This window comes from Sarcophilus harrisii, chromosome 3 (assembly GCF_902635505.1).
Source record: "Sarcophilus harrisii chromosome 3, mSarHar1.11, whole genome shotgun sequence".
In the NCBI taxonomy this organism is placed as follows: domain Eukaryota; kingdom Metazoa; phylum Chordata; class Mammalia; order Dasyuromorphia; family Dasyuridae; genus Sarcophilus; species Sarcophilus harrisii.
The window spans coordinates 255,187,455-255,214,755 of record NC_045428.1 but is presented as its reverse complement, the minus strand read 5'-3'; the positions used below and the strand labels follow the sequence as shown (position 1 = coordinate 255,214,755).

General features: G+C 34.2%; 1 protein-coding gene and 1 non-coding gene across 4 annotated transcripts in view; one reads left to right on the top strand and one right to left on the bottom strand.

Annotated features, from left to right (window-relative positions):
- Nucleotides 1-27,301, top strand: part of SYTL5 (synaptotagmin like 5) — a 205,887-nt gene that overhangs the window by 36,235 nt on the left and 142,351 nt on the right. The gene's annotated exons all lie outside the window — the stretch shown is intronic.
- Nucleotides 5,351-5,474, bottom strand: LOC111719672. Its single transcript, XR_002769696.1, has one exon. It is a non-coding gene; the product is annotated as a U6atac minor spliceosomal RNA (small nuclear RNA).

The following is a 27,301-nucleotide window of genomic DNA, read 5'->3' as shown; positions in this document are numbered from 1 at the left end:
TTTAATTTGTATTTTCTAATTCTTCATGGTTTTTTTTTAAACATTTTTTAATATGTCTATAGATGGCCTAAGTTTTTCTCCATGAGAATTTCCTGTTCATATCCTTAGATCACTTATCATTTGGGAAATGGCTCATAAATTTGAATCAGTTCTATTTATGAGAACTTTATCAAAGAAATTTACTGCAAATATTTTTCCTCTCAATTGTTTCTCTTCAAATTTTGGTAGTTATATCACAATTGTTTGTGTGAAAAACTTTTGAAATAAAATTTTTAATTTTTTAATTTTTTAAATTTAAATTTTTAATTTTTAAAAAATTTAAATAAATAAAAAAATTTAAAATCAAAATTATCTATTTTTTCTTCTGAGTCTTTCTGTCCTTTGTATGATCATGACATATATCTGACATGCAATTTTTATGAAGTATGTCACTGTGTTATTTAATCTCAAATGAGAATTTCTTTTATTATTTACTTGATTTCCTTTCTTTACTATTCACTACTTTTCTTTTAAGTATTCACTAATTTTTAATAATTAATGTTCTAATATTTTAAAAATAATTTTAATAATATTTTCTAAAATTTTATCAGGAATTCCAGTCTTAAAGCTAGAACTGGGAAGTAGCTCTAAGATAATCCATTCTAAAACCATTCACTTTATAGGTAAGGTAACTGAACTCTAGGGAGTTTAAGAGATTTGATTAAAGACTCATAGGTATCATTATCATTATCATTATTATTATAATAATATTATTATTATTAATCAAAGTCAAACTTATAGATTCCATTCTTTTTAATTTTTTGAAAATCAAAACCATGTTTGTCTTTCATTTGTGTGATACTTCTCCCATTCAAACATTTAAATAGTAGGGTGGATAAAGTTATGGGCCCAAATCAGGAAGTTCTGAATTCAAATATGACTTTTAGACACTTAATAGCTATGAGAACATGAGTAAATCATTTAAGCTTTGTCTGCCTCAATTTCTTCATTTTAAAAAATGGGGATCAAATAGCAATTACTATCCAGAATCGGGATGATAAAATGAGATATTTCTTTTTTTTTAATTTTTATATTCAAAATATATGCCTAGATACTTTTCAATATTTACCCTTGCAAAACCTTGTGTTCCAATTTTTTCTCTCTCTCTCTTACCCCCATCCTCTCATCTAGATGGCAAGTAATGCAGTATATGTTAAACACATGCAATTCTTATATATATATATATATATATATATATATATATATATATATATATATTTCCACACTCATGTGATGATATTTCTAAAGTGCTTAGCACAATGCTTGGCACTTAGTGGATACTCAATGAATGGTTGTTTCTTTCTTTGCTTTTATTCTCCACAATCTTTCATATATCACTAATGGCAGCTCAATAATCATAGCTATCAGTTTCCCCTTTACAGATTACCCCCCCTTTAATTCTTGTATAGTTTATATGAATTCTTCTAAAGGTAGGAGAATGAGCAGATATTCTTTTGAGGCTGTTTCTTGAATATTATTCTAGAGTACCATGCCTCTGATAATGGGAGTTAAAAATGCTTGATTTTATCCTTTGGACAATTTTGAAATTAAACATTCCTCAATAATACTACTTATTTTATTTAATTTTTTTTTCTAGCAAAGCAATTGGGACTAAGTGATTTGCCCGGGATCCTAAAAATGGTAAATATTAAGGGTCTGAGGCTGGATTAGATCCTCCTCATTGCAGGGCTAGTACTCTATTCACTGTATCATCTAGCTGCCCTTTAATTTATTTAATTTCAACAGTTGCTATTTGCTTCAAAATTTTAACAATAAATTGTGTTTATATTCTAAGTTCCTGAGTAGCAAGGTCTGCAGGGCATTGTGTTTCATGTCAATAGTGCCTAGTACACTATCTTGTGCTGAGCAAACACTTGAAAAACGTTTGCTGAATGGAACTCTATAATTCTCAAACTTGCTTGGTTTTATAATATTAATTCCAATAATTTGAAAGGCATAGATATTAAATGAAGAATAGTTGAAGTGGGTGGAAATGTTATGAGCACTCCAAGTGTACTATTTCTAGGCTTTAGTGGGAGCATGTGAAATGGAAGAACATGTCATCTAAATTTACAAGCTTTTTCATTTTTTGACAATGCTTAGCAGGCAGTAATTCTATCTTCCTGTGGGTGTTAAGTCCCTTCAAGAAGCCAGTCACGTTAGCTATTTTCCAGTAGAGCTGTGATGTAAAGTGGCATTTAAAAATAATTAAAGATAGCTGATATTGAAAGTTAAAGTATTATTTAAATATATAATTTGATATTCTATGGATCCTTATTGGAAGAACATAATTGATTTCTCCTCATGTGAATAAAGATAGAAAATATACTAACATATATACTATGAATCAATGAATCTATAAATATTTATTAAATATTCACCAGGGACATAGATGGCACAGTAGATAGAAAGCTGAGCCTGAAGCCAGGAAGACTCATATTCCTGAGTTCAAATCTGGCCCAAGTCACTTATTGACTCTGTGACCCTGGGCAGGTCATTTACCCCTCTGAGTCTCAGTTTCTTCATCTTTAAAATGAACTGGAGAAGGAAGTGGGAAATCACTCTAGTATCTCTGCCGCATATAATTGAAAAATAATTCAACAACAAAATGTACCAGTGACTATGAAAAGTATTAGAGATATAGTCTTGAAACATAATTTTTACATTTTAATTTGTCCTTGAAACTTTTAAATTTTTTTTGAAATTATACATATTCAGCAGCTATCTTCAATTTGAAACTCATATAATTAATCTTATCGAAAAAATACAAAATCATCTTAGAAGTTATTTCCAATAATAATTGCTCCAACTAAATAAAATTTACACAATATTTTAGAGTTTTCATGGTGCTTTGTACATACTTGATCAATTGATTTTTACAGCTTTGTGACATAAACATATCTATTCTCATTTTACAGGTGAGGAAACTGAGTCATAGTGCATTTAAAAGCATTTAATTTAAATTAAATTTAGTGTCAGAGTTTTTGTTTTTGTTTTTTCTCTTCAAGTTCAGTCCTTTCCCCATATGTTATAATGCCTCATCAGGTGGTTAGTCTACCCCAGAATCCTTTTTCTGATCATGACAAAGGGACAAATTTATGGGAGGATTATAACATGATTTTCAGCTAGTACAAATATATCTTACTTTATCCAACTACATTTATAATTCTGAACCAATCATCCAAGAATTTAATTTCTTCCTCACTCATCTTCCTTCACACAATAACACTCTGCTAACTATATGAATGTGCACATTATTGTTGTTTATCCTTTGATCGCTTTTATTTTATTTTATTTTATTTGTTGAGGCAATTTGGGGTTAAGTGACTTGCCCAGGGTCACACAGCTGTCTGAGATCATATTTGAACTCAGGTCCTCCTGACTTCTGGAATAGTGCTCTATACACTGCACCATCTAGCTGCCCCATGATCTCTTTTATGCTATTTTTTTTTTATTCTTTGATCTTGAAGATAACCATGACATCTGATATCAGGGAGGTGATTCCATGACATGTAGGTGAATTGAATTTAAGTGAGGGAGGGCTGTGCAGCTTCCCTTTCTTTTCCAGAACCATTTAGTCCAATGGTAAGATATAGATCAGGAACGCTGAAGATAAGTCAGGGTAACAGTAGAAACAAAGAAATGGTTAAAAAAAATTAATATGGCAGTGTTTAAATTATGTTTTTCAAGAGTATAGTAAAAATCAGATTTCTCAATTCCATTTTCCCTTCTCTTCCTCTCTGTGTATGTGTTTAATGAGGTAGAAGTCATGATTAAAACAATAGCCACAGCAACATTAGTTTAACATTGAGTACATTTAGTTTAACCCCAAATTTCCATGATAAGGTTGCTGAAGAATTGCTGAAATCTGCAGTTGACTTATTCTGGTAACAAATGAGAGTTGTCAAAATGTGATTGATATGTCCATTATCTTTATATGGTTATATCCAAGGACTGCAAATCAGCCATGTATTCTTAGGGATGATTTCAGCAGGGTTTTAGGAGTAGCTGCTCATGAGTTTGTAATAGAAAACACTGGGATAGAAATCAGAAACTTTTAGTTCTAGTCCTAGGGTTGGGATTTGGAACTGTAGCTGATCAAGGAATGTCATAAAAATCATCCAACAAGGGGTTCCAATGGTAGCCTATACAAATATTGGCTAGAAGCTTTATAAAGCAGAACCAGATCACCTAGCATTGACTGGATCATGTGAATCCAAAAGCAAGAGTACTTCCTATTTCTCTGTTCCATCTCTTCCTCCTCTCTCTTCTCTACCATCCATTTAAAGATTAGGAAATAAAAGACCCCATCATTTTGTAGTTTTCTGTTCTCCATGTGGCACAGAGAGTTTATGGGGTGTTTAGGGAGGATTAGGATCTCTGGTTTGAGTGCTTGTCAAGTCCTTTTCAGAGCTGCTCATTCGTCTTTAAAGGTGTCCACCTCTCTCCCAGCTTTTACCTATTGTTCCAATAAGCTGTAGTATGAACAATGGCTACATCCTGGTAAAACTGTTTCAGCAGATGGGATAAAACCAGGTTGAAGGTAACAGGTCTTAAAGGCAATGGTGAATTAGGGGGGTGTTTATCCCAAGCTTCTGAATATTTTCTTGGAGAATGGGTAGTTGAAAACAATTTGCTTTTATTGTAACTATAACCATGTAGGTAGTTGAAGCATCCACTCTGGAGTGCTTAGGGTTTGGTCAGTCATTACAGACACTAACTAAGATCATCCTGAGCCATCACTAGTCATCCTGACTTTTCTCTTAAAACTGGACTTTGAAACTCTAGAAGAGAGAGGCTAAGAAACTCTGCTTTATTTAAATCTTATTCATATGCAAGTTAAGACACCATCCAATGATGTTTTTCATCTCCTTCAAAAAAAAAGAAAGAAAGAAAGAAAGAAGACAGAACAAAAAAAAAAAAATAGGTGGAAAGTAGAGAAAATGCTGGGCCTGGAGTTTTCCTGACTCATCTTCCTGAGTTAAATTCTTGTCTGAGACTAGTACTAGTTGTGTGATCCTGGACTTGTCACTTAAACTTGCTTGCCTCAGTTTCCTCATCTATAAAGTGAGTTGGAGAAGAAAATAACAAACTACTCCAATATCTTTGTCAAGAAAACCCCAAATGGAGTTATAAATTGTTGGGCATTCCTTGAACCAACTCAACAAATGCAGTGAAATTTTATGCTGCCCTCATCACCCTGATCACTTGGTTCTCCTTTCACAAATGATTGTTCACATTTCCTATGACTGTTTTTTGTGATCAGAGTTAGAGGATGGGGAGATTTCCCTGAGGAGTTGTTTATATTTTTATAGAATGGTTAGATGACATAGATTAGGTAGCAAAGCCTTAACATATAAAAATTTTAAAGATTTCTAGGACCATTTCCATCCTTATTAAGAGGGCTGCTAGCCTTTACTTCTTTCACATATATATTCAAATCTTCCAGTTATTTTATTACACATTTTACAATCTTTCAATCTCCCAAAGAATAGTCAGAGGAATCCATGAGGATCTGGGGAAAATTATTTCTTCTATAATTAAGGGTATGAACTTCTAATATCATATTAATTTTAGATAATATTCAATGGGAGATCTAGAGACCAAACCCTTTCTCCCTTCTCTGACTTTAGAGAAAGAAGAGAGGGTATGGAGAATGTACCAAGAAAGGGGGAGGAATTAGGGAAGAAAAATCTCACCTTTGAAACTTCAATAAGTATGGTCTGTAAAGATTTTAATTGACCCTTTTTTGGTTGGGACAAGGGCAATAAGGAGAATACAGAAAAGCTGTGTTATACCACAACACCTACTTTTACAAGAAGCCCTGGAACAGATCATATCAAAAGAGAGAATTAGAGAGAATATGCAAGAAAGAGCTTTGAAAAAATATAAACACTATTCAAAAAGGCATTTTAGGAATAACAAGCTTTTTTCTTTATCCCTTATTTGTATTTTCCTGTGTCAATAACATTATTTCTAAATAATTACTTTAAAAACTTCTGGTCTTTTGCCCAATAGACCATAAGAATTGACCAGCCCCGAAGCTGACCTTCCTTCATATGCTGGCTCTCCTAATTAGAATGAGAGCTCCTTAAGAGAAGAGACTGACTAATTTTTTCTCTTTGTATCCACAGAGTATACACATTTTAATCAGTTTTTTTTAAAGTACACGCACATTATTTTCCAAAATGGTTGGACCAAGTCACAAATCCACCAGCAGCATCTTAATGTATTTTCTTCTTGTAGTCCTTCCAACATTTACTATTTATATCTTTTGGCCAGAAAACCCAAAGGTCTTCCCTTCTCAGATTAATTTTTTGGCTAGGTCAAAGAAACCATTCTTGGTTCATTTCTTACCTAGCCATAATCACTTATTGGGCATTATCTCATACAAACTGAGACCTGTTAAAGACTTGAGCTTTTTTAAAAAGGCCAAGATCTCCTACTGCATCCAGGACCATCCCCAGTCATCCTGATCTCTATCTTGACATTGGATCCAGATGGCTCTGGAGGAGAAAATGAAACTTATGGCTTTGTACAATCCTCTCTAAATTGAATCCAATTCACTTTCACATCATGGCATCCCCACTCTGATGTCATGGTCCTTTCAAGAGGAAAGACAACTAACAACAGGACAAATAAAATTTGTTCAGTACATGCTTTTCCATTTCATGATTTCATAGATCTTTTCTCAGTAAACTTATAATTTATAAGTTTATTTGAAAAGTATCTAGATTCTCCACACTTCCTTACATTTCAGCAGTTATGAATTTTGACAACCCAAAACAGTTATATAAATTCTTTTTTAAACTTTATTGAATTTGAAAATATTGTGTAAATACCCAATGGAAGTTAACCACCAAGAGCATGAATGACTCTTTGTATTGGAATCATTAAATTATGACCTCTAGTTCATTCTGTGTCCTTATTGTCCTTGAGTAAGAGAGGATATACTTGAATTGCACACTGGCAATTTGAGACCCCACCCTCAGTCAATATTTTCAGAGACAACTCTTTATTGGAGATCATAAATTATCTTTCACAAAACAATGACACATAGTCCTCTGATGAAGAAATTCCCTAATATTTGTTTCCTGATTTATGGAGACTATGTTCTCCTTTTAAGGAGACTTAAGGTAAGGTTTTAGCCTTTATCTTCCATTCTTAGTAGATGTTCCTTTTGCTTTAATCTCTCTGTTCCCTGTGCTCAAAAAGTTATCAAATTGTACATACCCTTTAATCCAGCAGAGTCTCTACTGGGCTTATAGATCTTAAAAGAGGGAAAGGGACCTACATGTGCAAAAATGTTTGTGGCAGCCCTTTTTGTAGTGGCAAGAACCTGGAAACTGAGTGGATAATCATCATCCACAAGATTATACAGTGATCAATTCTGATGGACATGGCTCTCTTCAACAATGAGAGGATCCAAACCAGTTCCAATTGTTCAGTTATGAAGAGAGCCATCTACACCCAGAGAGAGGACTGTGGGAACTGAGTATGGACTACAACATAGCATTTTCACTCTGTGTGCTTGTATTTTGTTTTCTTTACCAGTTTTTTTTTCCTTCTTGATCTGATTTTTCTTGTGCAGCATGATAATTGTATAAGTATGTATACTTATATTGGATTTAAGATATATTTTAACATATTTAACATGTATTGGACTACCTGCCATCTAGGGAAAAGGGTGGAACAAAGGAAGGGATAATTTGGAACACAAGATTTTGCAAAGGTCAATGTTGAAAAATTACTCATGCATATGTTTTGTAAATAAAAAGCTTTAGTAAAAAAAAAAAAGAAGAAAAATCTGTTTCCTGAATGATGGGACTTTGTGTCTTATGCTGTTGTCACTACACTGTTTTGGATAGAGCAAAAAAGAGGGCATGGATTTGAAAGATTTGCTTTTAATTTGTTGCTCCCAGAACAAATAACTCATCTAGATGTGCCAAGAATCCTCTTCATGGTAGAACTCTGTGGGAAGCAACTGGAGTCACCAGTTCAGTGTTTGTGCGACTGTATGAATCAACCACTAAGTCAGCTAACCTAATTTTTCAGTGCCAGGTCTGACAGACAAAAAAGAAGAAATAAGACATTTTTTGTTGATACCTCTAATTTGTTGATAAACAGAACATCATTAATGTGTTGATACCTCTAATTATTAACTGTAATTCATTTTTTGCATTAAATGCTGTTTTCTGTGTTATAGCACATATTTCAAGTGCTTTACTAAAAATCATGTTTGTATTGGAGTGTTACAAATCAAATTTGCAAATCTAAAACTCACTAGAGGAATTCAAAAGGAAGATAGTTATACAATGTTTTGTAAGCCACATTTTTATGTATCAGTTTCTTAAAGTAAAACAAGCCTAATAATTAATTAATTAATTCTTCTTTCCTTTGTATTTTCTTTCTTTCTTTCTTTTTGCCTTTCTTTTCTTCTTTCTGCCTTTCCTTTCCCTCCTTTCCGTAATGTTCTTGGTAGTTTTCTGGAGGTCTCTGGAGTAGCCTTTTTTTCAGTAGAGTAATCACCACGAGAATAGCCAGGTGTTAAAGTCCAAATCCTTTATTATCTCCTCTATTATCTCTAGTTTCCTCGCCTGGGGTTGGACAGCTTTCTGGGGAACCTTTCAAACCAGCCTTTGTCTCAGTGCAGGGAGCAGGAGGACAGCCACCAGAAGCCTAACCAAAGATGGAATTGAATCTTTCTTCATGGCTCCAAGAGCTTGAGTTCCCCCCTCTAGTCCTCTGTCTTTTCTGGCTCTGACTCTGGCTGAGGCTCCTAGCTTATGTGCTCTCTTATAATTACATTATCATAGGTCTGAATCTTGTGGAACTATATTAAGTACTAAGTATATGTACTGAACTAGAGACTATTAAGCACCATGCTAAACTAGATAACCATTGTCTTTACCAATTCCATTGACTTAACACACCTTGTAAGAATCCTTCTTTCAGAGTTCTGCCCCTTTCCTTCTTTCTTTCTTAACAGGATGTAGTCTTTTGTCTACTCTGTAGAAAACTGTAATACATAAAATTACATGAACATTTCAGACATCTTTTCCATTTTAAAACTACAAAAAATTGTTGAAACTGTTGCTCAGTATTCACAGTGAGCTTTTCTTAAATCTTACACCTCTAATCCTCCTGAAGAAATTATAGTACATCTTAAATGTTTATCTTCTGTGTAATTGTGGTTTTGAGAGGAAAAAAAAACACCTTTGCAATTTCTGTATATGATGCCATAAAGTAATCTGACTTAAAAAAATCCATAAAACAAGAATTGGGTAATTTTTCTTAGCTTTTGAACTATATTTAAATTCTAATTAAATGTTTAAATTACCTATAGAAAACTATGAAAAATAGCTTGTTTATGATATAAACTCATATTAATGCCTAAATTTTAATAGATGCTGATTTTCATAAGACATGTGTGAGGATGTGTGTGTGTGTGTGTGTGTGTGTGTGTGTGTGTGTATGAAGAGAGAGAAAGAGAGAGAGAGAAAGAGAAATCTAGCTGTATTTGCTTAAATTAAAATCCATGTAATTACAATGGACCTGGTTTTCTGCAAGTGTTTACTACAGCAGGCTATCCACTGTGCTCTAGTTTCTGTATTTTCTTCCTTAAAAAAAGATAGTGTTGTAGAGTGGGAAAAATAGTGAAATAGAAGTCCAGAAACCTAGAGCTTTAATCCTAGTGGTCTTGGACAAATAAATCAAAGCCTTAGGGTTTAGTTTTCTTGTCTGCAAAAAGATTTTGGTTTCTTTTTAAAGTTTCTTTCAATTGTAAGATTGTGTGATTCTAACCAAATTATATTCATAGTTTGGAAGAAGAATGAGAGTTGTTGTTCCTTAGGAAAAGGAACAATGATATCACAAGGAGATTACCTTGACTTGCCCATAAATTGGCTTTAAATAAAGCAAAATTCTCAACCTTACTTTCTCCTCCTCTGGAGTCTTCAAAGTCCATTGAGAAGACAACAGCCAAGATGACTATCCTTAGCCAGGAATGCAGTAGGTAACCTTGACCTTTCTAAATTAAAGTCTGTCTTAGGTCTCAGTTTGTCTGAGGATTTAAATTCATTCAGTGACTTAAGAGCCAGGTAAGAGTTGAGATAAAAGGTGGTCTAATTTACTATTATAAAAATATTAATCTGGAAAAGGAAGATCCTTAGATTTTCTGGACCGAACAGAAAACTGTTGTTATTTACATTCATTCTAAGCCATCAAAACCTATTAACAGAATGGGATATTGTAAAATGCCTGATATTGCTTTTGAAATTTAGTACCATTTTTAAAAGTTTCAGTTGTTAATCAATTTGCAAATGATGCAAAAGAGAAATAGGCAGGTGACAAACAATTCAAAGACATCTTAATAGTTACCAAAGCTCACAACCTAGGTGTCATCCTCAAAAATTCATTCTTTCCCACCCTCCCCTCCATATCTGATCAGGTGCTGAGTCTGGTTGTTTCTTCTTTCACAGTGTCTCATATATGACTCCTTTTCTTGGACATTAACATTACTCTGGTGCCAACCAGAGGCTCATCCCCTCATAACTGGACTATTGCAATAGCTTTCTGTTTGGTCTCTCTCCTGCTAGTCTTTCCTCATTCTACTCAATGCTCTACTGAGGTGTCAAATTGATCTTCCTAATATTCAAATCTAAGCACATCATCCTTTTATTTAAGAAACACCAGTGGCTCCATAATTCTTTGATGATCAAGTATAAAATCCTTCATTTGGCTTTTAAAGTTCTTTATAAGCTGGCCCCTTTTAAATCTTTTTTGCCTTTGTTTACCTTCCTCTTCTCCCATAGTCTCAGCAAAGTGACACTAGCCTCCTTGCCATTCCTTGCAAAGATACTCTACTTCTTGATACTAGATATTTTCACTGGTTACTTCCCATGTCTGGAATTCTCTCCTTCCTCATTTTTGCTTGGCGGCTTAGTCTCAGCTAAAATCTCACATTGTACAAGAAATATTAAATTGTTCTCTTTAGTCTTAGTGCTTTCCTTCTAAGATTATCACTTGTTTAAGCGTATATATCTTTTGTGTGTGTGTGTATATATATATATATATATATATATATATATATATATATACACACACATATATATATATAGTTTTTAGCATGTTGTTTTCTCATTTAACTTCCCAGGAATTTTCTTGAGAACAGGAACTAATTTTTTTTTTTATGTTTCTTATGTTTCTTATGTCCCTAACATAACTAACAGCCTAACAGAGTACTTAATAGTTATTGCCTTGACAGCTAGAATAATAGGTTAAATTTAATAAACATTTAAAAGGGATTTTATAAATATTACCTTCCTTAAAAATCAACTTCACAGGAATAAGATTTGGAAGGTATGGATACATAGAAGTTCATTTTAAAAGGTCTAGGAGTTTTCTTTGATTTCATGTTCAATATGACTCAATGATACTGTCACTTAAACATGTTAATGCAATCTCAGGTTGTGTGAAGAGAGATATGGTATTCTAGATTAAAGAGATAATAGCCTTTCTTTATTCTGAGTCAACATCTAAAATGTTGTGTTCAGTTTTAGGTTTTAGAAATTATATTGATAAGCTAAAAAAATGGCTAGGAGAAGATGACCAGAATGTGGAAGGAGCTCAAGATTTTATCATGTAAAGAACTGTTCAAGGAAACTATGGATATTTGGGCCAACAAAGACAAAATTTCAGAGTGATATAATAAGTTGCTTTCAATATTTATGTATTTGAAAGAATGTCACATTAGACTTATTTAGCTTGTCTCCAATAGGCAGAATTAGTAGCTATAGGGAGAAATTTCTTTATCTATGTAGATACATATCTACCTACCTACCTACCTACCTACCTATCTACCTATCTACCAATCTATGTATCATTATAATAAGGTGAATAAACCTCTTCTGGGAGAACCCATTGATTCTGCTACCACTCACTGAATCAATGATACAAGTAGTAATCTGAAGATTTTACTTACACTTAGAGCACAGGCTAATCTGGATGAAAAATCAGAGAGTCCAGAGAGTCAATTTCATAACCTTATAGAGAATGTGAATACATAAAAAAGGGTTAAGATGGAATTTTGCAGAAAGTAGAAGAGGGAGATATAAATATATGCATCATAATGGAGAGGATAAGGATTTTGCATCAGGAAAAACGGGGAACAGATTGGTCAAATCTTTAGTTTGAAGGCTTTGTTCCTACCTGTGTGCAGTTGTTGTGATGGAACAATGTTCCCTTCTTATCATAATGGTGGCAAGAATAAAGTTCTGTTTTTTCCCCCAACATCACAGAAGCAACCAAGAGCCATGAGCCAGAAATTTCCTTGCTACATAATCAATAAATTGCAAGAATTGATTATAAATGGACCAAATTAAGTGTTGTAACCAAACTGAATTTACAACAATTTTATCTGATTTAAATAAATTAAAGAAACGTATTAATTTGTCCCAATAAGATACAGTCTTAAATAGTGGAAGACCAGATAAGGAAAATGGCATTGTTCTTGGCCTCAAGAAAGTTACAAACTAATAATGGAGATATATTGATAAATTAGTATGATACAAAGCAAAATAGTAAGGGCAAAGTACTAGAAATCATTTGAGGCAGGAGAAATCATACTTAGCTAGAGGGATTATGAAAAGTTTTATTTATGGAAAGAGCAGTACATGAGATAGATCTTAAGGAAAAGGGAAGGATTGGAACAGGAAGAAATGTGAAGAGATTGTCATCCATTCATGGGAGATGGCACCATGAAATTACAGAGGTTGGAAAAATCAGAAAGATATTAGAGAGTACAGATTGACAGAAACATAGAGTAAATTAAGAGAAGTAATATGAAATGACAGCAAGGTAGAAGAAAGCAAAGATTAATGAAGTAGTCTGAATATGGAGTCAACACAATAGTGCTCACTGAGTACATTTCAAATTCATGCTATAAAATTTCAACTTGGTTCTCAGTAAAGCAAGGTAATTATTTGATTCTTTAATTATTTCTTCAATTGATTCTCTATCCCACTCTCCACAAGTATATTTTTCCCCGAGTCTTATCTTACTTCAAGCCACCCACAGCTTTCCTTTATGTTTTTTTTTTTCAGCTAAAGATTTGCCTCCTACTTTACAGAGAAAATTGAAGCCATTCAATATGAGTTCTTTCTTCTTCCCTTCTCTACATTTCAAATCAGCTTTTGCATCTAAAACCTTCCTTCTATTCCCACAAACACTGCCTTAGTTCAGGTCTTCTTTACTTCTTATCTAGGTTATTATAACAATCTCTCTTAATTGCTATCCCTATATCTTTTCTCCCCACTCCAGTCTGTCTTTCACATGGCTAAGAAACTAAATTTTCCTTAAATATAGATAGGACCAAATTGGCTTCTAATTGTCTCTAGAATGAAATAAAAACTCCTCTGTAACTCTTCATAATTTACTCCAGCCTCATTGGATATTTCTCCTCTTCCTTCACTCTGCAGTCTTGTCAAATTAGCTAACCTTCCGTGTGAGTGTCCTGGAAATGTGATGAATTCCCCCTCACTGGATGCTGAATTCCTACTTCTCCAGGATATTGCAGAGGGAATATTTTTGGGATATGGAGCTGAACCAAAGGCTTCAGAAGCCTCTTCTAGACCTGAGGTTCTGAATTTCTGTCTAAAACGTCAGGGGCAGGTAGTTTATACTTTTCTGAACTACTAAAATATTGACATAGCTAGGATTCCATCTCTGACCTGGACCTAAAATGTGAAAGACTGCTTAAATTCACCCTTACTAGATGGTGACTTACTGTGTGATCTTCTGCAATCCATTCAACCTCTATCTCTCACTTTCCTCACCTGTAAAATGAGGATAATAATAGCATCTATCTCTTAGGGTTGTTTTGAGGATCAAATGAGATAATATTTGTAAACCAGTTTTAAAATCTTAAAGCTCTTTAATTGGGAATTGGCTAATTTTTAATTTTGGTTTTTTGTATTTATATTCCTAGCATAGAACCTAGCACATAATAGATACTTTATAAAGTCTTGTTTGTTTTAGGAGTTTGATTTAGAACTATGCTAACTTGATATAATAAGTGTTCATCTGATACAGTCAAGAATTCTCTTTAACCCTAGTTTTTCTTTTCTTTTTTGTTTTTTTATAATAGCTTTTAATTTTCAAAATACACACAAAGATCGTTTTCAACATTTATCCTTGCAAAACCCTATGTTCCAATTTTTTTCCTCCCTTCCTCCCCTCTTACGTCCTTAAGACAACAAACAATCCAATATATGTTAAATGTGCAGTTCTTCTATACATATTTCCATATTTATCATGCTACACAAGAAAAATCAGATCAAAAAGGGGAAAAAATGAGAAAGAAAAAAAGCAAGCAAACAACAACACAAGGTGAAAATACTATGTTGTGATCTACATTCAGTCCCCATAGACTTCTTTTTGGTTGGAAATGGCTCTGTCCATCACAAATCTATTGAAATTGTCCTGAATCACCTCATTTATGAAAAGAGCCAATCCATCAGAGTTGATCATCACATAATTTTGTTGCCACTTGGTGCAGAGTTCTCTTGGGTCAACTCACTTTGTTTAGCATCAGTTCATGTAAGTCTCTCCAGGCCTTTCTGAAATCATCTTGCCTAGTTGTTCTTTTCTTGACTTATTTGTAAAATATTTACAGACACTTTCAAAATCAGCAATTTGCCTTAATATCTTATATGTCTTAATTTTTATAAAATTTAAGTGATCTATATTTAAAAAACAATCTTACCAAGATAATCACTATATGACCTTAATTTATCTCAAATATATAGTTCAGACATTATGTAATCAGTACAAAAATGATTGAAATGTAGCACAGATATTTATTATAAGTAACTAAAATATTAAATTACTTGTTATTATATGAATATTTTCAAAGTGACTATTGTATCTACTTTAATTTTTTCATTTACTCCTTATTAAGTATAGTTTTAAAATCTCTACTGATTTAATATTATAGAGAATGTCTTGATTTGATATTTTGTCCTACTTTTGAAAATTCATTAAAGGCCTTTTTCCTCCTTACAAATCCTATTTTAAAATGCAAAATCTATCTGGAAGATTTTGTTTTTGAGTCCTCTTCATTTAATAGCTGAGTTACTAGTTAAAACCTTAGTAAGTTGATGAGATTGAGAAAAAGGATAGATAATGGAGCAACAAGACCTAGGGAGAATACTAGCACAGGAGAGGTGGGTGGGACAAAATGAAAACCTTAACTTATCTCACAATTTTATCTAGGATTAACCTCCTAGGAAACACTTCTTTTCTTTTCATCCCAGCTTCCCAGGCTCAAACCCATATTATGGTGAGACCCAATCAGAAATGTTTTTGCCAAAACTGAACTTGATTTTTAACCAGAATCGATGGTCTGTAAAAATAAAATTCTCAGATCAAAACTGCATAGTAAATTATATTTCAACATTCAGGAAAATAAGAGCTGGGCCAGAAAAAACAAGGAGTACTGCAAGAGAGTTTTTGTGGTAGCAAGTGAGGTAAAGAAGAGAGATGTGGGTAGATGTGCTGTTTATTAGTAAATAGGAAAAGAATGAGTAAGCCTGTGACAGAGGCTTAAAACTTTATTATTGCTATTTACTGGAGGAAATAACTAAGATAGCTCAGATACTTCAAAACACTAAAGAAGTCAAAAGAATTAAAATATATACCCTATGTCCTAATGTCTTTCCTCCATTCTATTTCCAAACATTTTCCCCAAAGATCTTCTATTTATAGCAAATACTGCTAATTTCTGAGAAAACACAAAAATCATATTTGAACCCTGTCCTCAAGGAGCTTACACTTTAGTACAGCAAAGTCAGACATGTCAGAGGTCATTATAACAAAATTTTGAGCATGTTCAGTACACAAAAAATACAAAATGATATGAAATCAGATGAGAAATATATCATTTTTAGATAGAAGTATCAGGGAAGGTTTTATAGAAAGAGAGGTTTATCTTGCTGAACAATCAAGGCTAGATCAGGAATCAGGCTATAAGATGAATGATTACCTTATCCACTTGAGGAAGAGCTGACATTCAAAGAAGGCCAATCAGCAACTCATTACTTTAGAATAAGAGTATACTTTTGTATGTTTGTATTATATTTACCTTAGTTGCTTAGTGAAAGTCCTTTTGAAAATCCCATCTCTAGGGAGGTTAGGTGGTGCAGTGAATAGAATACTAACCCTGAAATCAGAAGGACCTGTGTTCAAACTTGGACTTAGACACTTAATACTTCCTAGCTGTGACCCTGCCTCAGCCAAAAAAAAAAAAAATCCCACTCATGTAAATGTTTTGACATCTGTTTATCTCCTGAAAGGAGGATTAGAGTTTAAGGTTAATTTAAGGTTAGTTAACACCAATCCTTGAAAGGTCAAAATAAGTCTGTTAAAGTCTGTATTTTTGGTCTATTCCACCCATATTGTCTAGACATCAAGCATTATAAAACTGAGGCTTTGGAGGAAGGAAGCATCTCAGATCTGGAGAAATATTTGTGGTCCACTTCATTAGAGGGGACCATGGACCCTTTAATGAAGTACCACTGGTTCAGGGCTCTGCCTCAGTGCAATGCTTTCTTACAGATTGGACAATTTTATAATCGCAATGGGGGAGGTTAAAAAATTAAATAAGATTCATTTTTTTGCCCGCAAGGAATTATAATTTCCAACTCTTTGGGACACCATTTAGTGTTGTTTGGGGAAGATATTAGAATGGTTTGCCATTTCCTTATCCAGCTTATCTTACAGATAAGGAAACTGAAGCAAACAGGGTTACATGCTTTTCCTAGGGTCACATAGTCAATAAATGTCTTGAGTCCCGATTTGAACTCAGGAAGAAGAGTTTTGTTGACTCTAAGACTGGCTCTCTATCTACTGTGTCATCTGTCTTATTATTTGGAATCTGGACTATGTATATTAATATAGTATGCAATGAGGTAGTATGAATGATTGGCTTTGAAATCAGAAAGGCCTTAGTTTATAGTGCTTGATACAAAGACAATATAGATGGAGTAGACCAGAAATACAGAACTCACTATTTACCCCAGGCAAATTACTTAATATTTTAGGACCCTGGACAGCTCTCTAAGAATTAACTGATCTTCAGTAATCTTCATTGGCAGAAGGCATTAACTAATTAGAAATACCTTGTCAGTGAAATTAAAGGTCCAGAAAAATAAATCAACCAATTACTATTAGTACTTTGTAACTTTTCTATGTTTTTAATTCTTGTATCTCTAATAAAATTTTAAGTTCTTTCTTTGAAGACAGGGCATATGTCTTACAGTTTTTATGATCTTCATATTTATTTTCCTGAATCTTTGAAGTTATGAGGTTGTATATTGATGGAAGTACAAGTTTCACTTTGACCACAAGAGAAGAATTTTCTTCCCCCGGGGCACAGGGCACAGGACTCAAGAGTCTTGTTACTAGCTCTGACCCATGGCTCATGAATCTATGGGACATAATAGGAGTAGAATTGTCTGTCAATTAGGCATGGAGATCAGGTTCTCAGCCCTTACTATCTTCAGAAAAAGCCTTTCTGGGAAGACATTACTGCCAAGGGTTCTATTCTCATTTTTAGTTAGTGACTCTACTGCTGAAGCATGGGATTCAGTGACGTGACCCTAATTTTTTCTCTGGAATAGACATATGAGGGAAATTCTGCTAATTCTACTTTGTCCACTAATTTGAACATTGTATAATGACATAGAGGGAAATATTAGTGGTCTAGGTTTGGCCTATTGTTGCTTAGAGAGGTTTAGTTGATTCTGAAAAGAAAGGAACACCAAGAGTCATCATAGGACATTGTATTAGCAGTATATTGACACATCACTACCAAGCAAAGTCCAAAGCCAGCAGCACATATACAGCAAAAACCCATCAGAAGGAATAGGGAAGGGGAGAGAGGAAGAAAACTCCAAGGAGCGAGATCCCACTTAGGGAATTAGGTAATACTAGTGGGAAGGAATTTCTGATCCTAAGCATCAGCTGAGGGTGGGAGATAATTATGCTGTCAAGGGACTGGAAGTGATTGCTCCACTGACTAGGGATTTGTACAGTTTTTATAATGTTCTTCAATGACATTCTACCCAAATTTTCTCCAAATTGCATGTGTGTGAAGATAGGGTTTAACCTCCAAATTCAGAGTAATTGAAAGTCTATCCAATGTTCTCACATTGGGCAGCTTAGGTAATGAAGGCCTTGTGCTAAAAATCAGGGAAGGAGATTAGAACTTATCATACTATCCAGTCAAGGAGGAATAAGGTATAGGTTTATATTTAAGTAAGTCAGCAAGTAATTTTCCACACCAAATAAAACTATGTTATAAGGTGACCCCAAGTCACAAAATAGAGTCAAAGAAATAGGAAAAAAATCATGCAGTAATATACATTCCCAATAGAAGATGCTCTTTGTTTTGGTCTAGATCTGTAATTTCACTGTGAAACTTGCTTTGAATAAATTTCTTTATTTAAACTTGTACAATTTAGGGTTGTAACTACTCTGTTTCTTATAGTCTTAAAGAACTGCTTGGGATAATTAGAGGTTGGATTTGAATCTATGTCCATACCTTTTCTACTGTCATGCTATTTCTTTATGAAATTATGTAAAGATAAGCCACCCATATATTATAATAATCCCCAAATCACAAAAATTAATATGGCTTCTTCCTTAAAAGGTATTGAGACTATCCTCAAGACTTGATGGCTCAGGGATCCAAAGGCTCAGGCTCATAATATCACTGATGTCCATAGGTGACTCAGTGTTGTCTGTGAACAAAATAGTAATAAGGAACCCAGGGGCTCTCTGATGTTCTGATGGTAGATGATAAAGGCCAATTCAGGCCTTTCAACTGAGTCAAGGTATCCTTCAGTGCCTCACCTTGTTAAATAGCCTTCTCCTGCTATCACTAGGTAAACCTCCTTTTGTTGACCATTGAGTAATCTACAAGTATTTCTTTCATTCCAATATTAAACCTAAACTACCAGAATTGAGCCCTATCCCTAACAAAGAGGAATTTGGAGATTCTTAATACTGATTCCAGATGTTTTGAGGCTGTTTGGGTCCAGATGGACACTTATCTATGATGTTATAATAAGGAGGGAGGGAGGGAGGGGAGACAATTTTAGTCGGTTTCAACTAAACAGGTATACAGGAAAAAGTACAGTCATTGCGAATATCTATATTCCTGAAGAATTCTGTTCTTTAATTTGTATGGTCAGTGTCCGAAGAATGATTTGGAGTTATTCTCTTAAGTTATGATCAAAGGCCTTATGGAAGTGTTTATAATTTTTCCCACAGAGATTCTTAAAAAAATGCTAACTTGGTTTCCACATCTGTAAAACATACATAATATACAAGCGTCTTAAAAAGGGATAAATATGTTAATAATAAATATGGTCTTTTAGAAATGTGTGTATATAGTTTCTAGCAAGAAATTATCAATTTATTGTCATTTCCCATTAACTCTATAGGCAGTTAAATTCTAAGAAGCAAATATACCCTTTTGTACATAAAAAGAAAGATTGTGGAAATCACAAATCATACATAATAAAAATTAATCTAAGGAGTCCTGCAATACAAGCTCACAAAATGCACTTTGCCTTTTCTGTCTCAAACTGAAACTCCAGGCACTGTTCCAGTGAGCAAAGGTAACATGCCATGGGCTACAGGGTAAACATAACCAGGTGAGCCACCTCTGTCCAAATGCAGCAAGGATGAGTGCTCAAAGGACAAGTAATGACTCATAGTCCAGATCCTTTCTTTGTCCAGTGACTAATGCTTCACAGATGTTCCATTGTTTGGTGAAAGCAATTACAAATAATGCCTTAGTCTCCTTCAATATATTTCTCTTCTCCAATTGCTTTTTAAGATATCATTGTCTTTTTGGAAATAAGACCGTTGGCCATTTGTTTTTTGTTGCTGCTGTTGAACTCAAAGCTGCAAAATTGGGAAAGCCATTAGTTCAAAATTCAGGTAACCCTAAAGGGGGAAAAAAACCAAGTTTCAATACCAGAGTTTTGAAATATATATGATCAGAGAGAAGTTCCATAAATTGGTAATCCTGGATTTTGTTAGGAAGGTAATAATGTTTCAGCCAGGGTTTCTGACCCAGCACCTTATTTACTTTTCTCAATCACTGGCCCTAGCAATGGGGGACCCCAGGCTTCACCTTTAACAGGAAATGAATTTGGAAATTGCGTCCCTTAGAAATTACTACCAGTTATGGAAAGAATAACTGCCCTTTTCCATGCTACTGAATTGCTTAAGAAAATAAGTCCTCAGTCTTCCATTTCTACCAAATTCTCTGGTAAGTAGAGACCAGATAGGTAGCAGTGGATGTTTCATGTGGAGGATGCTCTCCTTTGCACTGTACCTACTATTAATGTCTGTGAAAATATTGCCTTGGCCCTTTATAAGTGGGAAAATATGGTTCTAACCCTGGCCTCTTTCAGGGTTTGAACACGGAAGGTTTTACATGTGTAGGGGCTCTCCTTTGCTTCATCCAATTGTTTGAAAAAACAACAATGATATTCCAGTCTTCCAGAACCACGAGGAACCCACATACTAGGTCTCATACCTCCAGGACATTGTTTAGTATTTGTTTTGTTGTTTTTGGTCTACTCTTCTGAAATTCAGTTTCAACAACTTATTAGCTGTATGACCCTGGGCAAGTCACTTACTCCTATTTGCCTCAATTTCCTCAGCTATAAAATGAGTTAAAGAAGGACATAGCAAACTACTCTAATATCTTTGCCAAGAAAACCTTGAATGGAGTCACAAAGAATCAGACACAATTAAAATGAATAAACCACAAAAATATAATTTTGTTTGTATTTTAAAACAAAAAGGTATTAAAAGAGATAAAGTCAATAAATTAATAATAATTTATTATGTTTATCTATATGCCAAATACTATAATAAGTTCTGTATATACAAGGATAAAAGTAGTTCCTGCCCTAAAGATACTTATGTTCTATTGAAGGAAATAATATGAAGATATATAAATAGTTTAAAAATACATATGAGGAAAATAGCAAGTAATTTTGTGGTAAGCTTGGATGACTGGGAAAATGATAGTGTACCTTTAACAGTTTAGGGTGTCCACAGGATATCCAGTTTGTGGTGTCTAATAGGCAGTTGCAAATGTGAGATTAGATGTTGAGAAAGAGCTTAGGGCTGGAGAAGTAGATTTAAAATTATCTGTATAAGAATGGTAAACTATGGGAGTGAATGAGATCATCAAGTAAAATGGTGTAGAAGAGATGAGGGTCTAGGACAGAATCTTGAGGGACCCCCCACAATTATCAGGTATGACTTGAATGAAGATTCATCAAAGAAGAAGGAGCAGTCAGACATGTAGAAGAAAGAAGAAAGTACTGTCAGGAAAAGTTGGAACGAAGAACTAAAAAAGAAAATGTCATAACCAGGGTCAGAGATTTCAAAGAAGTCAAGAAGGATATGGGTTGAGAAGAGAACATTAGAAATAGTTATTAAGAGTTAGGTGTTGTGGTTCTGAACTGAGGAGGACCCGAGTAAGGAATCTGATGTCAGACATTTGATACTTACTAGTTGTGTAACCCTAGGGAAGTCATTGCCTCATCAGAAGGGGAGCAGAGAAAGGGAAGTGGAGAGACATACAGACAGAGAAATAGAGACAGAAAGACAGAGGGAGAGACACAGAGAGAGAGAGAGAGGCAGAGAGGGAGGGGAGGGGAGGGGAGAGAAACAGAGAGGAGAGGTAGAGAAGGGGAGAGAAACAGAGAGAGAGAGAGACAGAGACAGACAGAGACAAAGACAGAGAGGGGGAAGAGAGAGAAAGGGAGAAAGGGAGGGAGGGAGAGAGGGAGATGGAGGTGGGAGGAGGAGAGAGAGATTAGTGATTCTGGAGAGAGAATTTTCAGTTGCCACCCAAGAGGAAAAGAAGTGGAGACACCTATTATAGACAGCCTTCTCAAGGAATTTGGCCATAAAAGAGATGGGAGACATAAGATGATAACTGGGAGGGAACAAGTGAGAGTGTTTTGAGGGAAAACATGAGTACATTTATAGGCAGTAGTGAAGCAGCCAGTAGATGGGGAGTGACTGAAAAGAATTGAAGAGATTGTTGAGAGAGAAGGAAGAATAGAGGAAGCATCTGCTGCAGAAGATGGGATTGTGGGATCACTTGTATAAGTAAAGGATTTTGCTTTAGTGAGATGAGCCATTTCTTCATGTGAAAGAGGAGTGAAGGAGGAGATAGCAAAAACCATTTGAGTAATGCGAAGAAAACAGGGAGTTTAGAGAATTATGAGGCAAGATTCTCTGCTGAGGGGCTAAAGGAAAGAGAGCTTAAAGAGGGAATCAAAAGATTAGGAAGAACCACTGTGATGAATGGGATGATAAATCAATCAATAAGGTATAAAAAGATTGACTTGCCACCATCAAGGTCCAATTGAAGTTATACAACATTAACATGTAATAAAAATCACTTAACTTCTCTGAATCTCTCTTCCTCACTGTAAAATGAAGAAATTAAGCTAGAAATTTGTGAAATTTCTCTCTTCCAACTCTGAAATTTTTAACCAGTCACTATCTGATTCATGCCTCTTACAAGTATGGAGAATGTGTCTTCCATATTTTATCCAAGTTACCTCTGCAAATGTTTAACAGGGCAGAAAAAAAATGAGATGTGTTAATCAATTTAATTCCTTTTAAGTCAAACACTGCTTACGTAGTAAGCCAAGCAGGATCCATACATCCTCTAAGGCCCTTGAATTTACAAAAGGGGAGTTTTACTGTGACACAGACGGATCCATTTCAGTTATTATGAAGTATTTGAACTCTGAGTAAGGAAAGTGACTCATTTTCCCCACCTCCTACAAAGATAAACAGGAAGTTCTAGGTCTGTAGCCTTCATTTTGCTTTTGTTAGTATGCTTATTTAGACAACGTTTACACTAGACAGAAACTAAAAGCATTGTCCCTGTGTTCAAAATACTTATAGTCCATGATGATTTTTCTAACAGTTCACTGTACCTTATGAAGGTCTCTCTTTTATCTTGAATAAATGCTCATTTATTAAGAAATGGGTTTTAATAGGGATTGATGATCCTCATTTAGGTAACTTCTATAAGTTTCAGGAAATGTATTAATTTGTAGTAGAGTCAAGAGATGTGATGCAATTCAACATCAACTTATATGAGTTTATCCCTAAAGACTTGAGAAATCTCTCATGCTCTTTTTTTTGCTCACTAATATGGGAAAGACTAGGTTATTGGATAGTTTGGAAGTTACTGGGTTTTTTGGGGGAGAACAGAAGGGGGAAGGGGGAAGGGGATGGTAATTAATTTGACTTCTGATTTACCAAGGTCCTAAAGGTTTTCAGTTTAGGTCTTGGAAAAATGAATTAATATAACATCTAGCAGCTTGAAATTCGAGCAATCTCCTAATGGTTCTTCCTCTCCTCACCTCATCAAATTAGACAAATTTTTTCCTTAAAAGATATTGAAACCATCCTTAAGATTTGATGGCCTTAGCGTACTAAAGGCTCAAGCTATTGAAATCACTTCTTTGTAACCTACATATTAAACAACCATGAAGAGTTCAGAGAACTCTGATACTTGATGAACTACAATGGGGAGCTCAGGCAAGAAAACAGCACTCAGCTGTATCAACTCAGTGCCTTCAATGACCATCTTTGTTGAATATCCTTTTCCTACTAAAAGCCAGTCAGTTAATGAATATTTATTAAATTAAATTAAATAAACATGTATTAATTTGTTAAGTAACTATGTTCCAGGCACTCTTCTAAGCTTTAGGGATAAATACAATTAACAACAAAATAAAACAAACAAACTCAAAAACCACCTCCCCTAAAGAGCTTACAATCTAAAGAGAGGAAAACAACATACACAAAGCAGTTGAAAAATGGGAGGGAAGGTGGAGAGAAGAAATCTGGTATAGGGACATGGTGAATGAGTCAAAGGAAGTCCCAAAATGGTACCATCAGATGAGAAATAAGAAAGATTAATACTAAGTAGATCTTTTGTTAACTGTTGAATGATATACAAATGTTTCATTTTGTTTCAGGATTGACTCCAAATTACAAGGGTCCTGACACTCAGTCAAGCTGAGCCCAGAATACAGTCCAAGTTACAAAGGTGTTTGGATCAAATTTCCTGTCATAGGATAATCTCTTATCTCCATATTTATCTATACATGGATACTTTTAGTTGCCGACTTCAGTGCACATTTTAGAAAGTTACAGTTGCTTTGAGAAAGGAAGATTTTCTCTGCAATGATCATTTCAATTTGTTATGTATTACAGCCTTTGCACACCCACCAGACACCTTTTCATTGCCCTTTGGATGATAATCACTTTTTATTCTTCAGAGACTATTAGCATTCCATGACTCACAACTAGACAACAACACTGGCAGAATATTAATGCTAATCAGATGGGTCTTTGTTTCATGGGGAATTTTAGGGTCACTAAAAAGGGCTTTACATTTTTATAAAGCCATCAAGTTCATTTCCCTTTCTTGTTTAATTCTGAAACCAACTTACTGCTGCTAGGTGGTAGTTGAGTGGCACAGACAGAATATTGGATCTGAAGTCAAGAGGACTTGTGTTCAAATCCACCCTAGAGGTGTGTCCATTGGCAACTCATTTAATTGCTATTAGTTTTTTCATGTGTAAAAGAAATAAAGAGAATAATAATAATACCCAACCTTTCAAGGTTGTTGTGAAGATAAAAATGAATTAATATTTATAAATCACTTTGCAAAACTTGAAGTGCTATATGAATATTATTATTGCTGTTTTTATAATTATTAATGTTATTATTATCATTCATTTGCAGTGTCTGTCCAATACATACAAACACACATTCTGGTAGATTAATTTTCTATGTTGTACATTGAATTAGCACTTATATAACTCTTTAAGATTTATATAGGTACTTTATAAATATTACATCACTTGATGCTCCTAACAACTCTGAGAGGTGGGTGATGTTATTAGCACCATTTTACAAATGAAGGAACCAAAACAGACAGAGATTAACTCTGTAAGAAGTGACTTATCTAGGGTCACATAGTATTTGAGGTAGGATTTGAACTCAGACCTTTCTGATTTGAGAGCCAGTACTATGTTTACTGGGCAACCTTTATGTATAATAATGACTCTTTATCCGTTTGGTTTTTCTATGTGGATGATAAGGTCAAACTATATTGAGTGATTGTGACTCTAATTTAGGCAACTTTTCAATGTCCCTGGACTTGATACAACTAGAACTAAGTCACCCACAAATAGTTACATAATGTATAAGTAACATGTCAAGAGTAAGGCATAATGAATGAATTAGCCATATGACTACCAAATGTTTCATTTGGAAACATTGTTCATGATGTCAAGAGAAAGAAAAGGATATTTCAGTTTGTCACGTGAATTTATCAGAGAACATGAAGAACTGCATAGAAATGAAAGGTCCCATTTGATTATTTTAAAAATCAATTAAATTAATTTTAATTTATGAAATAAAAGAAGTATTTTCATAACAGTACAATAAAAAAAGGTGATTGCTCATGGAACTTCAAATCTGTTATAATGTGTTATAAACATTTAAATATGTATATAACATTATATATAATGTGTATAATTTATTACATATATATATTTCTACCTATCAGTTCTTTCTCTAGATGCAGATAGCATCTTTCTTCATATGTCTTCTGTAGCTAATTTGGGTATATCTAATAGTCAAATTGATTTATTTGCTCAGTCATTCTTAGAAAAATATTTGCTGTTCTCTTGTATCTAATGTATATAATGTTCTCTTGGTTTTGCTCATTTCACTCTTGTTTATTTTGTGCAAATCTTTCCATGTTTCTCTAAGATCATTGAGCTTATCATTTTAATAGCACAGTACTTGTATATGATCACAATCATATACCACACCTTGTTCAGCTTTTCCCCAAGTCATGGGCATCCCTGCAATTTTCAGTTTTTTTAAAGTGGTACTATAAACATTTTAGAAAATATAGGCTCTTTCCCTTTTCCCCTAATCATCTTTGGAAATAGACTTTGTAGTGGTATTTCTGGGTCAAAGAGTATAATAACTATTTGGGCATAAGTCCAGATTGCTCTCCAAAATGATTGAAACAGTTCACAATTCCACCAACAATGTAACTGTTTCTCGATTTTTCCACATTTCCTTCAATATTTATTGCTTTCCCCTTCAGTCATTTGAGTCAATTTCATAGGTGTGCCTACCATTCAGGTACCATTTGCCATCTGCAGTATAGAAAGGAATATTCACACCCATGAGATCATAGATCCACTTATGTTTGTGAGTTTGAGAATTAATTATTATACTTCACCAATACTTAATTCTTTATATTTTAAAAGTACTTCTTCCAAAGATTCATTGGTTGACTGGAAGCTATTCATCAAATGTGTAAGGTAAGGCAGTTGGAGTTACGTGCCTTACCCAGGTTATACAGCTTAGTAAGTGTTAAGCATCTAAGGTAAGATTTGAACTCAGTTCCTCTTGACTCCAGGGCCAGTATTCTATCCACTATGCCATCTAGCTGCCTATTCTTAGAGGGCTCAAGCAAGATTTTTAGCAGTCTAGAACCCACATTGCCATCTCTTATTTTATTTATTTGACATTTTAAATATCAATTTTTAAAAAAAGAAAACAAGCTAAACAGCTGGGGACATCAATTATAATAGTAAAATGTACAAACAATAACCTGATGAGCTTGACCTGTTCTTGACGTGTGACCCACCCATCATGCTTTTGTTTGTGGAGGACATTATAATGCTTGTACAAGAAAATTGCAAAGCTACCTAAATGAGATCTACAGTCAGTCACAATTGTTTGACCTAGCCTCCTTCAAAAAGACAAAAAAATCAGAAGAATGTATATTTCCAGATTATTCCTAGAAAAATTGTAGCACATATTAAGGGAATGGTTCGTAAATGTCCAGAAAGGGAAGTTTTGCTTACTGAGGGTTCCCTCAAGAATATCTCATTTTCCCTATTTTTTCATTTTTCAGTTGTGTTTGACTCCTTGTGACCTCATTTGGATTTTATTTGGCAAAAATACTGGAGTGGTTTCCCATTTTCTTTTCCAGCTCATTTTACAGATGAGGAACTGAAGCAAACAGGGCTAAATGACTTGCCCCAAATTTACAGAGTTAAGAAGCATCTGAGGCTACACTGAACTCAGGAAGATAAGTCTTTCT